At 33.2% G+C, this 24,774-nt stretch overlaps 1 protein-coding gene across 1 annotated transcript in view; it reads right to left on the bottom strand.

Annotated features, from left to right (window-relative positions):
- tmem121ab (transmembrane protein 121Ab) overlaps window positions 1-24,261 on the bottom strand; it is a 48,027-nt gene extending 23,766 nt beyond the window's left edge. The window contains exon 1 of the mRNA XM_051138526.1: window positions 23,999-24,261. The gene's annotated coding sequence lies outside the window, so the exon portion shown is untranslated. The remainder of the gene's footprint in view (window positions 1-23,998) is intronic.
- Between the last annotated feature and the right edge of the window lie 513 nt (window positions 24,262-24,774).

Below are 24,774 nucleotides of genomic sequence, written 5' to 3' on the forward strand. Positions count from 1 at the left end.
AACAAGCCCTAATAAACTTACATTCAAATTTTATCTTGGAAATAAGCCACATAATAAAATATCACAACTTGCACCTGCCTACTTTATTAACTCCATAAACTGGATTGCTTTTTGAACTAAGACCAAAGACGCTTATAAAAAGCGGACATGTCAACCCTTTGAGAGCGTGCGTTGCAAATTAGCCTTCCAAACATAAACAAGACACGACAGATTTTTTTTGATGTTGGTTTAGATATTATCATCAAATATAACGAGTCTTTGGTTGCTGAAATATTACTTTGTGTAAAAATAGCGGATAGCAAATGCAGATGCCAGATTGTTGCTGTGGTTACAACACTGTGAGCCATCACAATTTTAAGAGTGAGTTCTGTTCTGTGCACACTAATTGATCATTTAGGGGATTCACTCCGGTATTTAAATGCGGTTGTCCATCGTTTAAACTTTACAGTGTGTACATGGCTTTAAAGAGGTCATTTTTGGACATTCAGATTCTTTAGAACTTGTCTTTAGAACAATCTTAAGAAAAAAAGAACATTCTTAAATGTTTTGGGGGAATACAAAGTATTCTTATCTTATTCTTAGGTTGAGAGAACTCAGAAAAGACTAGGGAATATCATTGCTCTCTGAAAGTGTCTAACATGCTCCAATTATAAACTTTTAATTATTAGTGTAAGTGACACACACACATACACATACACACACACACACACACACACACACACACACACACACATAATGTTTATATAGTTGTATTTTCTAGATAGCAGTGAACTCTCAGATGTTTGTTTCTGAGAAAAATGCACCAGTAATCTTACATGTGTCTTTTGGGGGTTCAGAAGAGATCTCAACAGTGTCTTAAATTTGTCTCTGATTTGCAAAAATAAAAAGTCTGCTCTATTTATAGGTGAAAAATCTGAGGTTAAATAATTAATTAAATGAGCCCTCAGAGCTTTGAACAAGCAATTTGAGCCATTTTTTTTCCAGTGCAATTTTCTCTTGCACCCCAATTTGTTTTATGAAAAATGCTGTAATGATTCTTTATATTCTATGACAAATGTTTTGAAGTTGGTTTAAGTTAAAAAAATGTTGTCTCTTGTCTATTTATCAGTAATTTTATCTATCAGTAATAATATTGTAATGCATTGTTTTGGTTATTTTTCTAAATGTCACAAAGCCCTCCGGTGCAAGAGTTCTTTTATTCATACTGTATGAATAAATGTTATTCATAAGTACTGTGTTGCAGTTTTTTGGTATTTTTTTCTTTGCAATGAGAAAAACAACAGAGACTGCAATCTTGAGATCTGGTCACACATTTTAATGAACAACATTCCACAAAATATTCCACTGAACTACATTTGAAATCTCTCTCACAGTCAGTTTTTTTCTTTAAAACCGCATCAGACCAGTTTATGTTGTTTTTTTCTATCTATCAAAATATTTCATATTATCTGTATTTTTTATGTTATTTTATGAATTCAAGATACATAAAATTATATATTAATATATATATATATATATATATATGCTTTGAACAAGCAATTTGAGCCATTTTTCCAGTGCAGTTTTCTTTTGCACCCCAATATTGTCAAATCTGACCACATTTGTTTTATGAAAAACAAATATACATATACACACACACACATATATGTATTTTTTTCACACACATATATATTTTTTTCTTAAATTACAATTATTAAACAATAATAAACAATTATTATTATTATTATTTATATCTAATAATTTAGTGGAATGCGTGAAGTGTTAGAGCCCTGTTTTACTTACTCACGCTCATATAATTTAAATATTCCACTTCCGATGTGCATTTTGATGCGTGAATTATTTCAGCTCATTTAAGTAAATCATCCCTATAATGAAGACATTAGCTAGTGAAGATCTCTAAGAAGAAGACACTGCGCCTCTCCGGCTTTGATCTCTGAATCTACAGATGAATCTGGAGATTAAAAATGTCTTTCTGTGAATCATAAATTATGTACATTACCCCAGGAACTGACTAACTGGGCCATTAGATCATTATGGTTGTTAATACTTTTTCCCTGTGTATTTATAATAATAATTTGCTCCCGTTGAAAGCCGCAGATGAAACATGGGCTTATTATGGCACAGTGAGTGATGGCATTTAATGTCATACAGTGGCAGGTTTAATGAGCGTTATTCAGCAAAAGACACTGTAAACGGAACTCACATACTGTACAGGCACAGGTCCAAAGTAAATGTGCATTAGTGCAAGACTATTATGTTGCATGTTCAATTTAGTGAGTGATTTTCAGTTAGCGTCTTGGAAATGGTTGTTTTAAATTTTTAATTCAATTTTGTACAAAGATGCAGATGAATTCATTTATTCATCAGAAGAGATTTTGAGAAATTCTGCATTGCGTCATTTTCTCGCCACTGCAGTGAATTGGTGCCGTCAGAATGAGAGTCCAAACAGCTGATAAAAGCATCACAACAATCCACAAGTAAAACACACCAATCCAGTTCATCAACTAACATCTTGTGAATCCAAAAGCTGCATGTTTGTTAAAAAAAACAAAACATAATTTAGATGTTTTTAACCTCAAACCTTTGATTCTGGATAAACTACGAGTCCTCTATCCATAATGTTGCTTTCTCCAGTTAAAAATCTGGTCTGGTCTGAATCAGGAGAGAAATCTGCACAGATCAAGCACTGTTTACAAGCCAAGGGAGTTCAAAACAGATGTATGAGTGGATTTTGATGTGTGAGGACAACAGGAGAACTTTTTCAATGGAGAAAGCAATATTATGGATTATAAGAAGCGACAGTTTGACAAGTTAAAAAAGTCTTAATGATGTATTTGTTCCTTATAAACATGCAGCTTTTGATTTCACAGTATGTTAACTGATGTGATGTTTTTATCAGCTGTTTACACGCTCATTCTGACGGCACCCATTCACTGCAGAGGATCCATTGGTGAGCAAGTGATGCAATGCTACTTTTCTCCAAATCTGTTGAAGAAACAAACTCATCTACATCTTGGATGGCCTGAGATTGAGTACATTTTCAGCAAATTTTCATTTTTGGAGAAACTTTTTAAATCTACAGATGGTGGTTATTCCTGTAACATTGGAGCAGATGAATTTGATCAGAAAAACACATGCACCAACAATCAGCTGAAAAGCCCGTCTGTAAATTCGTCACAGACCTGGCCAATTACACACAATTGAACTGACACCAACAAATCGTTTATCATCACGGCAGCCGTCTCACTTGAGCGTTTCAGAGACAAATGCGTGCGCACATACACGCCTGTGAACCCGCCGCCTTGATTGAATCGGGTCATTTCAGTCAGAAATCCATAATAAATTACGCAGCAGACTTTAACGTAATGTAATTGATTCCAGCCGTACCGTGATAAACTACCAGCAGAGTGATACCATTTCACCGTTTCAAACCAGAAATGCATCCATCTGCACTAATAGTAGCAAGATGATTAATTAATATTAAAAATTTAATGTCCTATTTACTAACATGTTTGCATGCTATTAGTTTATTATATATTTGCACTAAAAGATGAACTCTGTAACCAGCTGAATCTATTTGACACATTTTTTCCTAGACACAAATTTCACTCATTAGGAATTGTTTTAATTCTGATGCAATGATGATACCACGATACATTGTAATATATTGTGCGGTAATAAATGCTGTAGTATTATCTGAGACAGTAGAGTGTGCTGTATGAGCAAATGTCAAGAGCAGGGTTGGGCAAAATTCACAAGTTTTTAGACTCCCTTTAAGCTGACAAGTGTGAATTGAATCAAATTGTCCACGAAACACAAATCTGATTGGGAATGACAGGAAGAATATACTGATTGCAATTCAAAACAGGTCATGCATTCTGGGGTGTTCTACCTTTGTCTCTAAATAAATGTCTGTAAAATGTCAAAACGTTTTACATTTGTGAAAGCTGTCAATTCAACCTTAAGTATATTTTGTCAAACTTTCCTTGGTCTTGTAAAAAACAGCCTGTTTTGGGGGTTATATTAACTACTTCCTATTTCAAAATTTGAATTTCAGTTCTAGTTCAATTTTGCTACCACATTTAAAATGTTATTCAAATTCATTTGTAAAAATTAATAGTCAAATTTATTAACTGATATGAGTTAATTTTACTCATTTATTATTAAAAGTGTAATGCACTTAATAGAAAAAGTTATGTGAACACAATAACTGATAACTTTCAACTACATAAAACTGTTAAACTGCATAAAATAATGGAGTTAAATTGGATTTTTAAGAGAGATTCTTTTAGTGAACTCAAATTAAATGTTTATTCATAACCTGAAATAAATAAGTACTTATAACTATTGGTTTCTAAACTTGAAAAATGAAACTGAAATTAGTTATTATAACTCATTGGGTTTTACTGTGGAGTAATTTAGCATTTTTACTTTTTATTGTGTAAAAATTGCATTTTTGATTAATCTAATAATGACAGTGCTAGGAAAAAAGCTTTTATTTATTTATCTTTTTATTGAATTGTTGGATACAGTGCAATGCTACTTTAATGTAATTGATATTCTATAATAGTTTTTGTTAATATTTTGAGTTAGGTTTTATTTTGATATTTAGTTTTGACTGTATTTTTAAAGCTTTAATACTTGTTTAGTAAATATACCATTTTGTAATTTATATAGTATTTATTCATCTTTATTAGTTTAAGTTATTTTAGCAAGTTAAACTAAAGGAAAGTGAGATGTTGCTATCACAACTAGCTTAATTTAAATTAAAATAATCTAAAATAGGTTTTTAATAATAATAATAATAATAATAATAATAATTAACAAAAACAAGACTATTTTATATAAGCAAGTATATATATAACTATATTGATATTAATGTTAATAAAAAGTTTTGTTAACATTTATTTTGCAGTATTCATAAAAGTGTTTTAGTTGCATACCTCTCCTTGCATGTGTACAACAAGCATGCAAAGAATAGCATGGTATTTCAGGCATATAATAATACTTTACTGAATTGACGTGTACTTTTAGAAGCATTCTCAGACCTATAATGTAACCGCAGTGGCGGAGTAAATATGGCAACGTGCGTTTCTCTTGTATTTCTGGGGTCATGCATCATTCCCACTCTCTCCAGGTATTACAGACGTACTTGATTAACACTAATTTTGTGGGCGTGTTTGTGTCATTACCTGATTTGCATTAGTTCCTCCAGTGACTCGAGTGTTAAAGCGACACCGAAATAAGCAGCACGATTAATTCCCCCCAGCGTGTTGTGACATTACCCCAAACGCGTTTGTTTACTGCCGATCTTCTTGCTGTGTTGATGAAATTACAAAGCTAAGGTTTGACGTCTTTGAGACATGATCCTCAAACAACACGGCGACTCCACAGCCTGCTATTATTTCTGCCATAATTATCTTGTACATTCATGCATGCCGCTTACAAGTTTAGAGATGCTAAAACGATGCCAACAGCATTGATTGTGTTAAAACGCAATGCATTCTGGGTGTTTATTTTTCTTTGATGTCAAACTCAGATACGGTTGCAGTGCGTGTGGCAGTTACACAGTGCTCAAACTGATTTGTACGGAGGAAAACATCCATTTGAGAATCAGAAACATCTGATTATTGAGCTGTGAGCTGCTACAGTTTGTTAGTTTTTAGAGGACAATTAATGCATTTACTCTAGGATGTGGGAAATGCACCAAACACAAGCTTGCTATCAAAAAAGACAAACATTTATATAAAACGCACATTGTGTTAAACTATATAGGGTTTAGGAGTGGATTTTCATGCATTTCCTATAGGAACACAAATATTTGGCATCATAAAGTCTCATCTGCTCACCAAAGCTGTGTTTGTTTGATCGAAAAAATGCAATAAAAACAGTAAAATTTTGCATATTATTGTGATTTAAAATAACTCGTTTTATACTTGAATATGTTGTAATATGTAATTTATTCCTGTGATCTAATCTGAATTTTTAGCAACATTACTCCAGTGTCACATGATCCTTCAGAATTTATTCTAATATGCTGATTTGCTGCTCAAGAAACATTTCTGGTTGTTATCAGTGTTGACATGCACATTTATATATAGAGAACATATTGTGTTGACCTATATGGAGTTGATTCCCATAGAAACACAGATGGCGAATGACAAACCAAACTGTGTTTTCAAGCACAAATGGATGTGCATTTGTGTGTGCATTTGTGCATGCATCTTGTGTTCCATCTGTTTTCAGTTGTTATTCCTACTGTATGTTTGTGTACAACAAAAATAGTGGACAGAAATTCATAAGGATCCATTTACCTTTTATACATTTAGAATTACAGCTTTAGATTCAGACTTAAATGTATTGTAATCCAGATTTATGTTTACTACTTTGTTTTAGAAGACAGTGTTAGCAGTCACAACTTATATTGCTTCTATTTTCCTTTCATATTATATTATGAAAATATAAAATTATATCATTGGGTACAATTCAGTCAGTGTTATTTAACTGTCACTAATATACTATTATAGTTTTTTTTTAATTAGATATTATTATTATTATTATTATTATTATCGTTATTATTATGAGATATTTATATTTTCTTTGTAATTTTAGTATGTTTTAGCAATTGCATTTTGTCACTTTATTATTATTATTATTATTATTATTATTATTATTACTATTATTATTTTCATCTATGAGTGAGCTATCCCTTAAATTAGAGATTTATTTTCTGCTTATTTACATAAACAATAGCAGCAAACCAAGAGCAATATGTTTGATATGACTTACTTATCAAAAGTTTGGGTTTGGGAAGTCACTTCTGCTTTTCAAGACTGCATTTATTTGATCACAAATACAGTAAAAACACTAAAATTGTGAAATATTATTACACTTTAAAATAGCTGTTTTTTATGTGAGTATATTGTAAAATGTAAATTATTTCTGTGGTCAAAGCTGAATTTTCAGCATCATTACTCAGTCTTCAGTGTCACATGATCCTTCAAAATCATTCTAATATGCTGATCTGCTGCTCAAGAAAAATTTCTGATTATTACCAGTGTTAAAAACAGTTTTTGTGACAACTGTGATACATTTTATTTTACAGGATTCTTGAATGGAATGTTCAAAAGAACATTTATTTAAAATAGAACAATGTAACAAAAGTGTTCAAAAACTGCAAATTTAAAATGTAATGAATTTTAATGAAAATATTTTTTAATTAAATATAACTATGTGTTGTAAACGTGTGCATACAGAACAGATTATCAGAGCAAATCCTCTTTTGTCATTGCATATAGTCTTTCTGTTCCGTTTAAATATGCCATCATAAATCGTTTCCTGATATATTTCCCACTTAGCATTCGTTCATCACGCCAATGACAGGAGAAAATGTGTTTCTGACCAATCGCAGTGACCCGAGGCCACGGCTGACAGGGTGTTCATTTACATGATGACACGAACGGCCAAAGACTCGTGAAAGTGTTTCATACAGGAAATCGGTTAATGCAGAGCAGCTGACCTGAGCACGAACAAATGTTCTTATGAGAGACTGGCCTAATGCTTTCATAAATCCCTGTGAATATAGTTGACCTTTTCACAGGAAGTGAATTATAAGCAGGACAGATCCATATATGGCACTATGGATTATAAAAGACTCTTATCTGTTTAAAGAGGAGCTCGGGATACGGGCAGCCCGTTCGCGTTCCCAGAGGGAAATCCGATCGCTTCCTCGTCTGCTAGATTTGCAAACGCACGCATGTCAAGATTATCTGTATTGCTAAAGTTAAAGAGGACAGCAGACAGAATAACCTCGACTTGACCCCGCAGACACAGCAAATGAAGCTAAAATTAAATCTCACACACAGCATGATGCACACACACTAATAATTACTGTATTTTAGTGCAGTACCTCCTCATTTGCAAACCACCCACAGTCCGGCTTAACGAGGTGCTGTATGTGCTGATGTAGAGCCGTACTGTGCATATTTAAGCAGTTCGGCATCTGAAATAGTTTACCGTCAGAATATGTGTTGCAACTGAAAAAGAACTTCTTTTTTTCATTTTGCAAGTATGCATTTGTTTAACATACAATCTGAATGGACAACATTGAGCATGTTGGCATTGCTGATTCTGTCATTTACAAATACGCCTCATTTCTTGTGGGTACACACAAAAATTTGGAGTCGGCAAGATTTAAAAAAAAATTGTTTTTAAAAGTAGTCTCATGTGAAACTATGTCTCACATTTTTCTTACATAAATGCAAAAAATTAAACATCAGGAAAACGTCAGTATTGTGAAAAAATACAGTTTTAAGTAATATATTTTTTAAAATCAATTAGATATTTATTATTTGTAATAGCAATAAATATATACGTATTAAATAATAAATATTATACTAATTGTTATATTATTTAATAAATATATTATAATTATTTCAACAAATAATACATATTATATTAATGATACTGTTTGTTTTATTATTAATAAGCATTGTTATTTAGTTGTTACATTATTAATATTATGTATTCATAAATATAATTAGTTATAATAACTATCATATTTATTATAACTATTTGTTATGTATTAAGTATATGCATTACAGTTACTTCAATAAATAATAATTATGAATTATACTAATTGTATAATATTTCAATAAATAAATATTATAAGAATTATACTAATTATTTTGTTTAATATATACTTTATTATTGTGTTATTTAATAATAAATGTTGTATTATTTTAATATTTTATTACTCACCATAAAACTTATTTTGTTGTTTGTTATATTATTTATTAATAAATATAGTAAGCAAATACAAGGAGTGTAAATATTTCTTTGTGCAAATTAACATTAGGTACTAAAAAACCAAAATGCATTGAAATATAGCTGATTGTAGCAGGTGAGGTTTTTTCTTAGTAAAATCTCTCCAGACAGCTGAACTCATGATGTTTATATGTGCATGTGTTGGTTCAGCACAGAGAAGCTCACGCTTTTTTACCTCCTTCGCCACTGTTTTCCCGTTTCTTGTTCAGCCCGAGGACTCGGTAATTGGAAAGATAAAATCAATATCAATTGAGGATAAGATATGTGCACACACACACTCAATACAGGCAGAAACAGACAGCGGTAGAACAGCACAGCGGTCTCTCTGTTATTCTGCTCTCTAGAAATGGCTCAGGTTTTTCCTTCAGTGTAAGTCTGTGGGATTGTGAAAGTTTAATGAAAGGGTTCAGAAACTGGTTTAAATCATTAACTCCCAAAGTATGAACAGTATTAATAATGCTACTTGCCTTAACAAACCAAACTACACTGAAAAAAGTAAAAGTATCATTGAGATGTATATTTATTATGGCTGTTAGTCAATTACAGTTTTTTTTAATCTAATTAATTACATGATGTTTCTATTAATTAATCACAAAATAAATTTGAAAATACCCGCAAAAGATTATTTAAAGCTATTTTTGTGTTAAATGAGAAAGTATCAAATAGACATTACAAATTGTAGCTTTAGAAAGAAATATTTGATATGATTCAACATAGTATTGATTACACATAAACATAGGCTGCAAAGGCCTAACGTAAACTAGAAAACATAAAAGAAGATAATTTGAGAAACATCTCAGTATTTTTTGTTCATATGCTGAAAGTCATTGGTAACCAAAACAGCTTCGTTAATGACATGAGGGTGAGCAAATGATGATAGAATTTACTTATAAATTCATTCATTTATGCATTCGATTCATTCAAATGACTGATTCATTCAGGAATTAAGTAAATGACTCTTCATGAATGGGCTTTTGAATCATTAGTTCACACGATTCGCTCAAAATGCGGATTCATTCAGAAACTAAACACCTCTGTGTTGCAAAGATGTGCAACAATTCTACTATGGCTTTAAAGGTAATATGTTCTCTGCAAAACTGAGCAAAAACACATAATTTTGTGTTTAAAATATAACACAATATCAACTTCTTATTTACAGAACTGTTGTTTAAAAATCATATTTAGGTTTGTGATAGATGGGGACAAGAACTTCATATTGCTCTTGCTGCCTGTGTGATATCATGTGATATGTAATATAAAAATGAGACAAAACACATACAGGGGCATTTTTTTTTGCATCTTTAATCTTAGGGCATAACTGCATTTGTGGAGTTGTTGCCCTGCATCATATGTGTCAACTGTCAACTGTATGAAATATAAGATGGAACACAGATCTGTGGGCGCAGCCAACGCATTACCGCGTTAAAATATTTTAATTGCATTATTTTTCATAAGTAATTATTAAGTTAACGTGTTAAATGGATCACCCCTAATATTTATGCTTTTGAGTATCTTCTTGTTCAGATCTTACATTATAAAGTTAAAGTAAACTTAATTTTTTTTAAAAACTTGAAATAAAATAGTTATCAAAATTAGTTGAAAAAGCAGTACTATTTTTTTCCATTTAGTTTAACTTGATGTACTTAAAAAAAAAAACAAAAAAAAAAAACTGTAATATCTCAGTGATACTAAAATAACACTGGCAAGCATGTATATGTTTGGTTATGTAGAGTCATATGTAGAGTTGAGCTCTCAAAATGAGTCATTTATGAGGTTTTGTTTCAGACAGGATGCTCCCTTAGAAGGCAACCGTCTATGTAGGCAATAGTACACTCGACTGTTGTCCATTAGTGAGTGAGTGTGTGTGTGTGTGTGTGTGTGTGTGTGTGTACCTGGTATTTATCATGTGATGGGGACCAAATCATGCAAAATGAGTTTCTTTGAGAAAGTAAAAGTCTGCACAGTCTCTTGTGAGGGGTAGGTTTAGGTGTAGGATAGTGTAGGGCGATATAAAATACGGTTTGTACAGTATAAAAACCATTACGCCTATGGAATGTCCCCATAAAACATGGAAACACAAATTGTGTGTGTGTTTCAGTAGATGTATCTCTGCTGCTCTCACCACTTGAGCTGATTGATTTCACATCACACGACTAATTACTGTGTGCCTTCAGGAAACGAAGGTCTCCAGTACTTCACCACTAGCACTTCCTGAGGAGCGTCCTGCGTGAGTGTGTGTGTTAAACTGCAGATTAAAGCTGCCTCTGTGATATTTTGGATGGTAAAATACTGTCTCTGTTGAGTCACCTGTAGTAGCTTGACTTCAGCCAACTTTGTGTCTCAGAAAGTCTGTTTATTCGAGCGCTCTGACATGTCAGCTCGTGCACGGCTCTGGCATACTGTTGAATTTGGCATTCTGTATTGCAAATATTGCTGGCAATTGCTTGCAATGCATCTCACTCGTAGGTCGCTGTGGATAAAAGCATCTGCTAAATGAATAAATATACTGTGAGTAAACACTGCACTCTCACACATTCTGTATAAGAATGTATTATACTGCGTTGTATGCTTTACATTTTGGCAAAACTATGAAGGGTAATATGCTAGTATGCTGTTCTAAAGAGCCCAGTTAATAGTTGTAAAAATGGTGCTGCAGCTTTAATGTTGCATTTGCTGCTTCTCATCTGTATGTTTTACTGTTTAAGTTCATTACTAATTTTATTTTTTGTATATGTAAACCTTACGGAAATATAAAAAAGCTGAACAGACTGCATTAGCTTCTCATCAGAGACTCTGGTGGACATTTCACCTCCCATTGATCACAGATGCCAGTCTGATATTGATTGAAATAGAAGCCATTATGTCAGTAGGGATTGGAGTTCATTTGAGAGCGAAAGAGACTGAGGGAGGAAAAATGGGCAGACCTACAGAATCAAAGAAAGGAGTTTTTTTTTTTTTTTAACACGCTGTCTAAAGAAAATGCCAGTGGTGTTTTGCTGTGCAAAAGTCACCTCCGTATTGCTATGCGGTTGCATATATATAATTTATCAGACAGTGTTTGTGTTAAGTATTATTTATATATTTATATATTTATGATGCATGAAATTGCTTTTATTTTGATTTTTCATTTTAATTTTATTTTTAGCAATTTTTTTTGGCATTTTTGTTTTTATTTAAAAATAATCTGGCAAAAACATTTATTTGTCATTATGGTTATTATTTCCGTTTAGCTTTATTTGTTTTATTTCCATTTGTTTTTAGTAATTTTAGCACTTCAGCTTATTCGTTTTAGTTTGTTGCCAAGTCAGCATTTCTAGATTTTCATCTTATATTGATCATTTATTTCACCTCTATTTCAATTAGCGAAAACTATTTTTAATAGTTTTTGTTTTAACAATAAGAACATTTAGGTTCTTATAAAATATTAACATTTAATATTTAATATTTTTATCGGTATTGTGCATGCTTATTTTCCCATATTTTTACTGTAATTTTAGTTTTTTCAATTTTTGGAAACACTAATTTATTATTACTGTTTAAATATGTTTTTCGTGTTATGCATTATAATGTGATTCCTAAATTTACTTTATTTTAGTTTTTATTTTTTACATTTATTTTAAATACTGTATAGAATATAGTATAAGTGCTATCTGCTATTTAATTGAGGAATCATACATGTCTGTAGCCCAAATGCTTTTGGGAGACTCTCTAAATCTTAATGCTCAGTGGTTTGTTCAAGTCATTAACTCTAAATATAATCAGTAGTAGTGATGCTTGACTTAACAAACACCTCTAAATATAGAAAACTGGATTCAGGCGTCTGTGATGAAGAAAAATGTATTTAGAGAGAGAGAGAGAGCGGGTTCAGCACAAATCATGAGCACAAACCAACCTTCACACAGCCATTACAGGCCACAGCAAGGTGAAATTCAGAGCACACACACACACACACACACACACAGTAATTAAGCACATTCATTATACAACACACACATACAGAAGCAGAAAACAGCCTTATTGGAGTGGGATGTTTTCCCTCCCGGCCTGGCTATCGCTCTTAATGCGGTGGGTCAATACAGTGGGGGAGAGTGGGACGCTCTGCTGCTCTGTATCCCGTCTGACCGCTGCCAGTGAACGGCATTATCTCAGTGCCAGCAGCAGGACTGATGTGATTTCATTCCGCTCTATTATCTTGCTCCGCTCTGGCTTCTTGAATTAATGCAACCTGTTTATTTATTCTTGTTTTCTTCCGTGTACTTTCCTGGCTGATTATTGAGTTTCTTTGCCAGTGTCCTCAAATTAAAATGCTAAGTCTTCTATATATAAGCAGATTTGTACAACTTTGTTGGTGGCTTTTAGGATGTTGTGGGTGGTTGTTGTTAGGGTAGGGTGTTTTGGGTGGTTGTTATAGGGTCTCAAAAGTGGTTGCTACTCGCTTTAAAACAATCACTCATATTTTATAAAGTGCTATTTATATGGGGACTTGACATGTTGTGGGTGGTTGTTAAGGTTTTGTACATGTTTTTATGGTGTTGTGATTAGTTTTTAGGGCGTTGTGGGTTGATTTATACAGGGTTGGGTTGTTTTTAGGGCATTGTGTGTGTTGTGGTTTAGGGCATTGTGTTTTTTAGGGTCTTGTGGGTGGTTTTTAGGGTAGGTTGTGAGTATTTTAGGGCATTGTATTTTTTAGGGTGTTTTGGTTTAGGGCATTGTGGTTGGTTTTTAGGGTGTTGGGTGGTTTTTAGGATATGGTATTTTGGGGTGTATTTAGGGTGTTTTTTTTTTGGTTTTGTGGGTGGTTAATAGGGCATTGTGGGTGGTTTTTAGGGTAGGGTGTTGTAAGTGTTTTTAGGGCATTGTGGTTGTTTTTTTAGGGTATGGTATTTTGGGTGGTTTTAGGGCATTGTGGGCTATTTTTAGGGTGTTGTGATTAGTTTTTAAGGAAGTTTTTAGGTAGTTTTTTTGGGTAGGGTGTTGTGAGTGCTTTTAGGGCATTGTGGTTGTTTTTTTAGAGTGTTGTGGTTTAGCGCATGTTCGGTGGTTTTTAGGGCATGGTATTTTGGGTGGTATTTGGGGTATTGTGGGTGTTTTTGGGTGTTGCGAGTGGTTGATGGGCCATTGGGGTGATTTTTAGTTTGTTGTGACATTATGGGTTGTTTTAGGGTACGGTTTTATGGGCAGTCATTGGGGTGTTTGTAGAGGATTTTTTTTTGTTTTTTTAGGGTAAGATATTGTGGTTGATTGTTAGGGCACTGTGCTAGGTTTTTAGAGCGGGTGTTATGAGTGTTTTAGAGCATTGTGGTTGGTTTTTAGAATAAGATGTTGTATGTGTTATTAGAGTTTTGTGGATGTTTGTACATGGTTTTAAGGACATTGTGGGTGGTTGTTAGAGTATTGTACATAATTTTTAGATTTTTTTTTTTTTAGGGTGTTGTGGGTGCTTTTTAGGGTACAGTATTTTGGGTGGTATTTAAGGTGTTGCGGTGGTTAGGGTGTTGTGGTTGCTTGTTAAGGTAGTTTAAATAATGCAATGAAGCAAATGTTAGAGAAAAGAACAAAATATAACTGCACTTGTATTTGTAGGTGTTGGGCAGTGTTGTTCTTAGGATGTTGTGGGTTTTTTTGTTAGGGCATTCTGAGGGTTTTTAGGGCTTTGTTATGTGGTTTTTAGAGTGTTGTGGGTGGTTGTTTAAATAGATCTAGTAATTTAGTAAAAGCTTGTATATAAAGTTACTTTCAGTACAGTAATAAGTGCAGTTCTTCTGAAGTGACCTGAGGCTAAATGCAGTGTTATGCAACAGCCAGTAGTTATGGCTTATGGGTCACTCCTTATGGGATTTAAGCCCACAGCCTTCAAGTTTCCATCCCACAGCCACATCACACCACTCTCTACCGACTCAAATGGATGTGCAACAAAACCAGACTGTAGTAGAGTTGTTTACTATTGTATTGAGAGGAGGAAGATCACTCTAATTGAGTGGGTCAGGTAGTCGTTATACGAGTCCAGATGTCTTGACCTCGAAATGGCTCATGCGTGTGACTCTGGAAGTGGGTTTAGTGCAGGTGCAGGATTGGCAGGCGCTGTGACGGATGCACCAAGCAGCAGTTATCATGCTCCGCCAGCAGGGCTGCTTCTAATCTTTTAATGCACATAAGCAGATTTAGGTCACTGTAGAACCTTCTCACAGATTGGAACCCTGTTTTGACTCTCTGAAAGCAGGTGCCGTCATCTCGGTGGGGTTCTGCAGTATTTGTGCCCGCAGAAGAGCCAGCAGACCTGGAGGACATCCTGCTATGCTGGCAGAGATGCAGCGCTCCGCTGCCCATAAGAGTTCCAGATCAGATGTGCTGGATTCACACGTGGATGACACACTGATCTGCACGCTCTACTAACTCTACTCTCACCTGAATAGCAGCGTCTTGCTGCTTTAGCATGAGAGATACTTGCAGACTCTTAGATTGTGCTGAAGGGCATCAGTTATGGCTCTCTGGAATGTGTGACATTCTATGGTCAGATATTTTTATGTAATGACACTAAACTGCAATTTTCAGTGCTTTTTTTCAGGTAGATGATTTCCTAGGGTGATATGGAAAAAATATCATTTTTTTTTTCTGTATTAGTTGATGTCAGTATTTATCACTATATTAATTTAATTCCAAATGTTTGTTACACCACAAAAATTAATGTAAACATTATGTTTAATTAGACTTCACAGATTAAGTTACCTTTAAATTCTGTGTTTTGTGTGGGTTTTTTCCCCTCTGTATTTAATCAGGGTTATTTTAGTTGACTAAAACTAAAAGTGAGCATTTTTTACTTGAAATAAAATAACTGTTAAAATATATTTAATTAAACCTCTTGTATTTCAGCTAGTTTCTGAAGCAAAATTTCCCAGTGGCATTTAGTTTAGTTTAATATTCTAAAATAAGTAAAACTGAAATAAAAAATAGCTATATAGACACAAAAACTACTAAACATTACAAAAAACAACAAAATTACAAAAAAAAAATAAATAAATAAAAATAAAAGTGATTTAAAATATTAACCAAAATAATAATCATATCTCGAAATTACTATAACACTAGATTTAATGGTGTCTATTGAAATTCTTAAATATTAAAAAAATTAAAATGTAATTAAATTAGAATATTCAAATACATATTCAGTAAATTAATTTACAAAAAAAGAAATATTGCAGCACACAGAACTTGTATACTATATAAACTATTTATTTGAATGAAAAATAAAATAAATTTCTTAAAAATAAATATTATGTATTATTACTATGAGAAGTACATTTTGCTATACAATAGTAAAATATTTTACTATATTTCTCCATGCTTTAACTTTTATTTTGGCAGTTTGTAGTGGAGGCATTTGGTTTCTTCTCAGGTTTTTTTTTTGTTTGTAAATCTGATTAATTTTTATTAAAATTAAATAGTAAGCATCACATGTGCAAAAGTTTGTGTTGTAGATGTCACAGCGTTACTCACCTGATCGACTAGATGTAGGCTAAATATTGGAAATTAAAAGGTTTGTTATCAATATCATGGATTTTTATTTTTATTTATTTCATTTTGTTGCTCCGCACTGTTTTTAAATATTAAAATATTATTGGAGTTTATATTATGTCCATTTCTGATTTGTTTGTCAAACAGACTTATGATAAGGGGCACATTCGCTCTGTTTTGTAGTTCCAGCTCCCTCTGTCGTTATTTGGTTTTAATGAGCGGCTGTATATTCTCTCTCATTTATAAAACTCATCTGACTCTGAATTCTGATTGGGCGAGCCTGTGAATATGATCGCACATTCATTTACTGCGTTGCATGTCAACCATAAATAGTAAAACTAATGAACCATATTACTTGGCAGAACATTTGTTTATTGTGATGATTAATCTTTTCAGTTTATTGAACATTGGCATCATTTATCATATTGCAAGTTGTTTTCCTAACCAAAGTAACTTGTAGTATCCTTCATTATAGCAATGATATATTGTGATGATTATTCTCTGAATGTCACAACATGCTTCGGCGTTTCACTAGTGCACGTTAAAGTTTGATTGAACGAACACGGCTACATTGTTTGAGGCAGCGAGTGCACACGTGACTTTAAGGAATCGTTGAGCTGTATGGATCTTTTCTGTCAATACAGACTCATGGTCAGTCTGCTGCTTTACTCTGCTGGTCTACAGGAAGAGCATTTCCAGCTTGTTTGAGCAGCTAATCAAGAGGCCGCTGCATTAGCGACCTCATGCTGGACTCGCCGCAGGCGGTGACAGACGCGAGGATGTTGCCAGATTGGAATCCGTTATGAGCGATTCTGCACATGTCTCTACATCCCAGCCAGCAGCCGATTCCACTGCAGTCACTGCTTTTGATTTAGGACTCACATTATTTGGCAACCCAACACAGTACTACTTTAGGCTGGTTTATCGTATAAAGGGGAAAAAAACCCTGAAAACGTAAAAAATCAAACATTTAAGTTTAACATTACCGTGAATCAACAATATTCAAAATGATTATCAAGACATAGACGGAATAGGGAACTACATTTTCTAAATGCATAAACTGCTATGTGTATTTGATTAGTTTGTTTGTTTGTGTTTTCATTCATTCACTTTTTATATTTTTCACTTATTTTATTCTTTTCTTTTCTTGTATTTTTGTTTAATTTTTCACTTATTTACTGTGTGTTTTTTTTTGTTTTTTATTTATTTATTTACATTTTTTATATTTATTTATTAGTTGATTTTTTTTTGTTTACTTTTCTCTTTTATTTTTTCTTTCTTTTTTGTTTTTTGATTTGGCAATTTTTATTATTATTTTTTTAACTTTGTGTGGTTTTGTTTAGGATATAGACACATCACCACCTGTTGAAATTTGACTGGAGTTGGTCTGTGACATCAGCTGCAACAGATATATGAAGTGTTTTTTCTTCTCTTTAGAAGTTGATAAGTTTATTTATTTTACTAACTATGGTTTTAACTATGGTTACATTTTCATTTAGAACAATTTTTTCCCTGCTGTCTGCCACTAAAATGGGTCACAAACCCCGTGTGACTGCTGGGTTGTGACCCATTTTCGGTCCACTGCTGTAAAACAGCACTAGGGATGGTTTCTGTCTGATACCATCAGATAAAATGAGCTCCTATGTGCCTCCATGTATCTTCTGGCTTTTACTCATGAGGGAAAAAATATCTCACTTTTTGAGCCGCCTGCATTAAGAGCATGACACATGCATATGGTGCATGATTCCTGGGGAAAAAAGGGACAGAATTGCGGAACCAGTTTATAAAAATGGAATTTACCGTATAACACGGAATGTCATGGAATTTGTCGAATTATAGATGATTAGATCTAAAGTAGGTCAGTAAACTAAAGTCAAACCGTGGTTTGGACTAGTGTAGGGAGTATTAAACTATAAAAAATCTAAATATGATTCCTGCATGTCTTGTGTGTTTTGCATGTGAATGTATTGCATGTCAAAATAAATGTTTGGTTTAACTTGAAAATATTATTGTACAGTAGAATGTATGTCTCAAGGCAATAATAACACTACTACTAATAAAATAATTTTTTAAAACTTTAAGGAATAATCTCAATTTTAATCTAAAGAGTAAACTGTTTTGCATAACTGTGGGGGAAATAAGTAAAATAAAGTAAAAAAAATAAAATAAATAAATAAAATAAAATTAGTCTATTAGTGCCACAACAAATGAATGAATTATGTTTGGTATAAATAAAATGAAATTTGATTAAAAAAAATCAGTGGCCTATTTATTTATTTATTTATTTTTTGGTTAAACTTTTAATAAATGGTTGTTAAATTGTGTACATATTATTATGGCAATTAATTAACCATGCTTTTTAAATATTGAAATTTATTTAACCACTAAAATCGAGAAAAAAATCAAATGGAATTTGGGGGCTAAAATTTCATACTTTTAATAAATTATTGCTAAATTGTGTAAGTTTCATGTTTTCAATTAATTAGACATGCCGTTTAAATATTGAAATTTATTTACCACTAAAATGTCAGGAAAAATTAAAATAATAATTAAAAAAAACTGAATTGAAAAAGTCAAATGGCATTTGGGGGGAAAAAATAAAACATTTCATACTTTTAATAAATTATTGCTAAATTGTGTAAGTTTCATGTTTTCAATTAATTAGACATGCCGTTTAAATAATGAAATTCATTTACCACTTAAATGGAGTCAAGAAAAATTTTAATAATATAAATAATAAAAATAAAAAAACTCGAATGGAATTTTGCTTATACTTTTAATAAATTGTTTCATAATTTAAATTAAATAGACATGCTTCTTGATTACTGAAATTCCAGAAAAATTCAAACAGAAAAAAATAGAATTTGAAAATAAATAAATGAAATTTTGGCTTCTGTATTATCTCTTTATGTGTGTTTTGTCAGTATTTGTAGATCTTAGCTTTTTATATTAGAGATGAATTCATTACCATTCAAGCAGTATTATCACAGGGTGTCATATCTGAACACACAAAAGGCTTTTCCTCTGCGAGCGGCCCATAAACAAACACATAATAGAGCCATTCAATTATCGGCCTAGAGATAAACCACCAGTGGGACTCGCCAGTGTCAATAACGTTGATAAAAGAGATTCAGAATGTATCTGTCACACACATCGCACTCTATAAATAGAGGAAACATTTACGCAGAAAAAACTGCCGAAACCTATTTAAACTGAGCTGCGAGAAAATCATCTATTCTGTCGTGGAACTGCTTCGTTCATGGGGCAATTTGTACACTTTATTTCCTTTCAATTTGGAGAAGCTGGAAAAGGCACAATTCATCCTCAGGGATAAAATCACTTTGTTTTATGTGCAAAACAGTCTCATTAGCATACAATCCCAAATAAAATGAGTTTGAATATTTCTGGTAAAAAAAAAAAGCAATCTCTAAGATCAGTTTATTTCACTTCCATTTGATTTCTTTTTTAATTTCTGTGCCAGTCAGACATGAGGAAAGACTCTGGTCTTCCTACAGCTGATTTTATTATGTTTTTTGGCAGTAAGGAAAGCCATTTCAACAGAACAAGATGATAGACCAGCTAAACCAACTTAGATTCGAGTCAGTATCTCTGGTAATGTGACCTGCCCGTGTGACGGATCGCAGCTCCGTTTGCTTGCGAGCCACAATTGGACGTAATGACATGCTAGAGAATTGTGTGCTTTCAACTTCGTAGCAACCGTTTGTCGACAGTCTCTCTCTTATTTTCAGTGTCCTATTGTGAGCTCTATATAAAATGATTTTCTGACTCTGATGGCAGAAAAAAACCTGCACAGAAAAAACCCAGACCTGAACCAGTTTGGGTTTAATTGGAGCCATGCAAGTTGCAAATTCAACATGGAAAATATCTTTGAACAAAGTAGCATTTCCATCTTTTCATCTCAAAAGAACAAAATCATCAATTGAGAGTAAATTGTTGCAAAATAGAAATGATTTTTTTAATTAAATTTAATACATTACTTTGGATTACTGCTTTAGAATGTGTAGCCGATCATGTGAGCAGATTGTTTAGTATTTTCCAATCTAGGGATTCCTTTAGTTATGCATTTCCATTGCAGTTTATGCACCTTGTCTTACTGAATTCTATCTATCTATCTATCTGTCTATTAGGGATGGGACAATGCATCGATTCGTGGATTGATTCTGAGATCTTCCGAATGCTCTGAGCTTAGATTTTAACAGCAGATGGCGCTTTAATCTAGTTTTTATCCGCACACTCAAATGCTCATGAAAAAGAGTGCTGAAGAGAACTTAATAAATCGAGTCATGTAATTTCACCTCGGCTCAGAATGCTTTTATGATGTGAGATTATTGTAAACACAGCCCACTGTAAACACCCTTGTAATTCGCTTCAACCTTTTCAAATTGTATAAATAATTATTTTAGGTTCAAGTGTGTGTAAGGATTTTGCAACAAGCAGAGCACAGCTGTTTCTAAAGCAAGCAGTGCCATCTGCTGTTCAAAACTAAGTTCAGAATCGATTTGAAAAAGAATTGCGATGTGTTCGGAAGATCTCGAATCGATGCTGAATCATTTCTCGATTTGCATTGCATTGCAAATTTATCGTCCCATCCCTACTATCTATCTATCTATCTATCTATCTATATATATGAATATATTCCCATGGGTGCTTGAAATCCTTGAAAGTTTGTGAATTTGAAAAAAAAAAAAAAAAAAAAAAAAAAAAGGCCCTGGAAAGTTTTTAAAAAATAAACATACAGGTCCTTGAAAGTGCTTGAATTTATTTTGTGAAAGAATTTTTTTCTGAAAAAATTCCATATTATTCCCTCCAATCCGCTAATGTGTTATTTCGTCGACACTTTGTGGCCTATGCATACTAGCTTGCTTGATCATACATCCTCTTTTCCCTGGACATGTCCTCTTTTTGGAGCTAAAAAAATGCGTCCTGCCGGGATTTCTAAATCTCCTCAGGGAGCCGCTCTCGTATGCAGATTGTGGAGTATTTAAATATCTTTTGAATGAGTGGCTATTCACTTTCACTTTCAATTTCTTGATCACACGCATCCTGTATAAAGGGAGCACATCTTACAAGATCAGATATAAGCACATTATCTGCTGAGCAGCAAATCCTCCAGCATGATTTGTCAGTCATGTCTCCTTACTCTTGTCTTGACACATGATCAGTTAAATCTGATTCCTGCAGCTTGTGTTGGATGCAGGGTTGCCAAGTCTGCGTTTTTTTTTTTTTGCACTGTTTTTTTTTTTTTTTTCTGTGGGTTAAATGTTTGAAATATTGCATTCTACCTTTGATAAAACTGTGCAATGTTCAATTTTGTAATGACCACTTTTAGGAAGCCTTTTAGCTGTGTTTATGATCAATCTGCACAAAGGTAACTGTAAAATATACATTTTAGGTATGAAAATGAAATATTTTGAGTTTTGATATGGGATATGGTCATTGCGCTCCTTTGGGGGCTACTTTGTCAGATCTCTGTCATATGGCCAAAACAAAAAACAAAAAAAAAAATGCTTTTTTGCATAGTTTTGTTTGACACATGAAAACATGAGGTAACCTTGCTCTCACTTGAAATGTATCCCCACATTAAGTCCTTGAATTTAATGTTATTGGACCTGGAAAGTCCTTGAAAGATCCTTGAATTTGAAGTTATACATATATGCATATAAATATATATATATATATTTAGTGTAACTACATGATTTACATTGTTATATTAGTCAAATGTACATATATATATATATATATATATATATATACACACTTTATTTGCAATTGTTTTTTTTTTTCTTTGCATAACCCAAAATTTGCCTGTTGTATAACAGATGGATTAAATCCGGCTCACTGATGCTTTTTTTGTGTCAAAATGGGACCAGATTCTGGCATCCATGTTCCAACATCCAGTGTAAAACCTTCTCAGGCGAGATGAAGCTATTGTACAGTAGCAGCAAAAGGAGGGATTAATGCTTTTGAAATTAAATGTTCAACAAGGCACAAGAGCATCAGTGAGGTCAGACGGTCGATCTGGGGTCTGCCCACTCTTCCACTTCATCAATAGGATTCAGTGAGTCTTCTTGTCTGGGTTTGTGCAGGTCAGAAAAGCTCAACCCACCAGAGTCAGAAACCCAAATAAAAAAGGACTACTGCAATGCAATTGGAAGCAAAGAAGTCTCTAGAATGGTGTAGCAATGATGTACGATTGGAATTAGTGGAATAGCCAATTAATTAAAAAGCGGAAGTCCACATTCTTTTGACCGTGTAGTTTGCAGATGAGATCCTGCCAAGAGAAAACAAGAAAACACCTCTCCTGTCAGCATGCTTATGCTGAATAAACTAACGAAGGTCTTTCCCCTTTGCTTTTCCAGTCTCGTACTCCTCAAAAGAAACAAACCCATCACAGATCCTCTCTGAAGCAACTTTTTACCACTTTGAATGCGTGTTGGTGAACGGGGTCATTCCCCAGAGAAGCAGCAGCTCAGTGGTTTCCACGGCACTGAGGATTCATAAATCAAACGCTGGGCTGCGTAATATCATAAAGTACTCTGAGAGGCTTCCAGGGCCGCTGCTGCGTATATGTGTGTAATAAACTTAAGAAGCCAGCAGCAACAAACTACCGCAGCGTCTACAGACCAGGAATGACCACACACACCACTAAACATGAGGAAAAACATAGGAATGGTCTCTCAGAGCGCTGGATCTCAACTGGTGGGTCGCAGTTCTGAGTTTGATATAGTGGGTCACAGATAGCAGGGGAAAAAAAATTATCATAGATGCAAAAAATAAAATGCAACGTGCAATGTAAACGATGCATAGTTATGACATTAAAAAAAAAAAAAAAAGAAAGAAAGAAATGCATGTCTTTTCTGATATTTTGGTGCAAATTAATCTGGCACTTATAAATATTGTGAATACTAATATAATTTCTGGCTTGCTGTGTGTTGTGTGTTTTTTCTGGAAAATTACACTTATGCATGCACAAAATTTTAAATTAATGCTGTTTTCAGCTGTTTTGTGTTATTTTAATACTTTTTGCATTTTCATGTTTATTGTTTTATTTTTAAACATCTGTGCATTTTCATGTTTTTGTTCTTTCAGAAAATGCATGCAGATAATGCATATTTATGCATGCATTTTCATGTTTAATTTTTTTTAAACATCTATGCATTTTAATTTTTTGTTCTTTCAGAAAATGCATGCAAAAATGTTTTTGCATGCATTTTCATTTATTTTAAAAATCTTTTTTTTTTTTTTTTTTTTTTTTTTTTTTACATTTTTTTCATTCAAGTTTCATTTCATGTTTTACATTATTATTATTATTTTATTTTTTTTTAATTTTTAAAAATGCTTTCATTCTTTGAGAAAATGCATGTAAAAATATGTTTATCTTTGCATGCAAATCATGAAAATGCAAGCAAAAATGCAAAATTTAAATTTTGAACTAACCAAACACTTTTGGTCATCACCTGATGTAGATCTAAAACCTGAGTCCTGAAACAAGACCAATTGAGAGCCACTGTGGTATACTCGTACTTTTAGTTAGTTCAGTGACATGCCGAGCACAAACTACTAGTTATAGACACGTTGTGTGATTAATGAAAGCTGAGAGGTTGTGTGCACAGATGAGTGGTGTCATTGGTCATCTTACCTCAGCTCTCAGTGTCTGTCTGCGCCGCTCATCTGACTGAACAATGCTTTTAATCCAGCAGGAGACCAAACCCGTCCGGCGTCTGATTCCATGAGGCTTCACAGTATTAAAATCCAACTCATGTGGTGAGACAGAAAACACTGATGCGCTGCACGAGGATGATAGCGAGAGGAAAAGCCTCAGAAACAAATGTTTGCACATAGAAAAAGCCCGTTTGGATTCCAGCGTGTCTCGCAGCTGCGCTCGGATGAAATCACGATGCAATTCACCTCGTTCCCGAATGCTTGTGCTCTCTCTCCCTCTCTCTCTCTCTCTCTCTCTCTCTCTCTCACACACACTTTTCTTCCCCCCCCCCCACATCTCTCTCTCTCTCTTTCCCTTTTTTTTCCACTCTCTCTCCATTTCAATTCAATTTAGTGTGCTTTTATTGGCATGACTAAAACTGCATTTGCACTGGCAAAGCACCACAAAATAAAATTCAAATAATAGTGCAAATAAAGTAAACAAGTTAGATTATCAAAGAAAATAAATTAAATATTATTTAATTTAAAATGTATTATTATATGTTGTTTAATATAATTATATAAATGTGATTTTAATTAAAAAAAATGATTTACATTTTAATTTAGTAATTAAAATTTAATTTATTCATTTATTCTTTGGTTATGCAGCTTGTAAAGTGAATGGCCGGCAGTTTCTACAGTCATTAGTTATTAATTATGATCATGAATGTGCTTATTATTTGTTTATGTAAACTAGCAAACTATATTCATTTA

This window comes from Labeo rohita, chromosome 20 (genome assembly GCF_022985175.1).
Source record: "Labeo rohita strain BAU-BD-2019 chromosome 20, IGBB_LRoh.1.0, whole genome shotgun sequence".
Taxonomy (NCBI): Eukaryota; Metazoa; Chordata; class Actinopteri; order Cypriniformes; family Cyprinidae; genus Labeo; species Labeo rohita.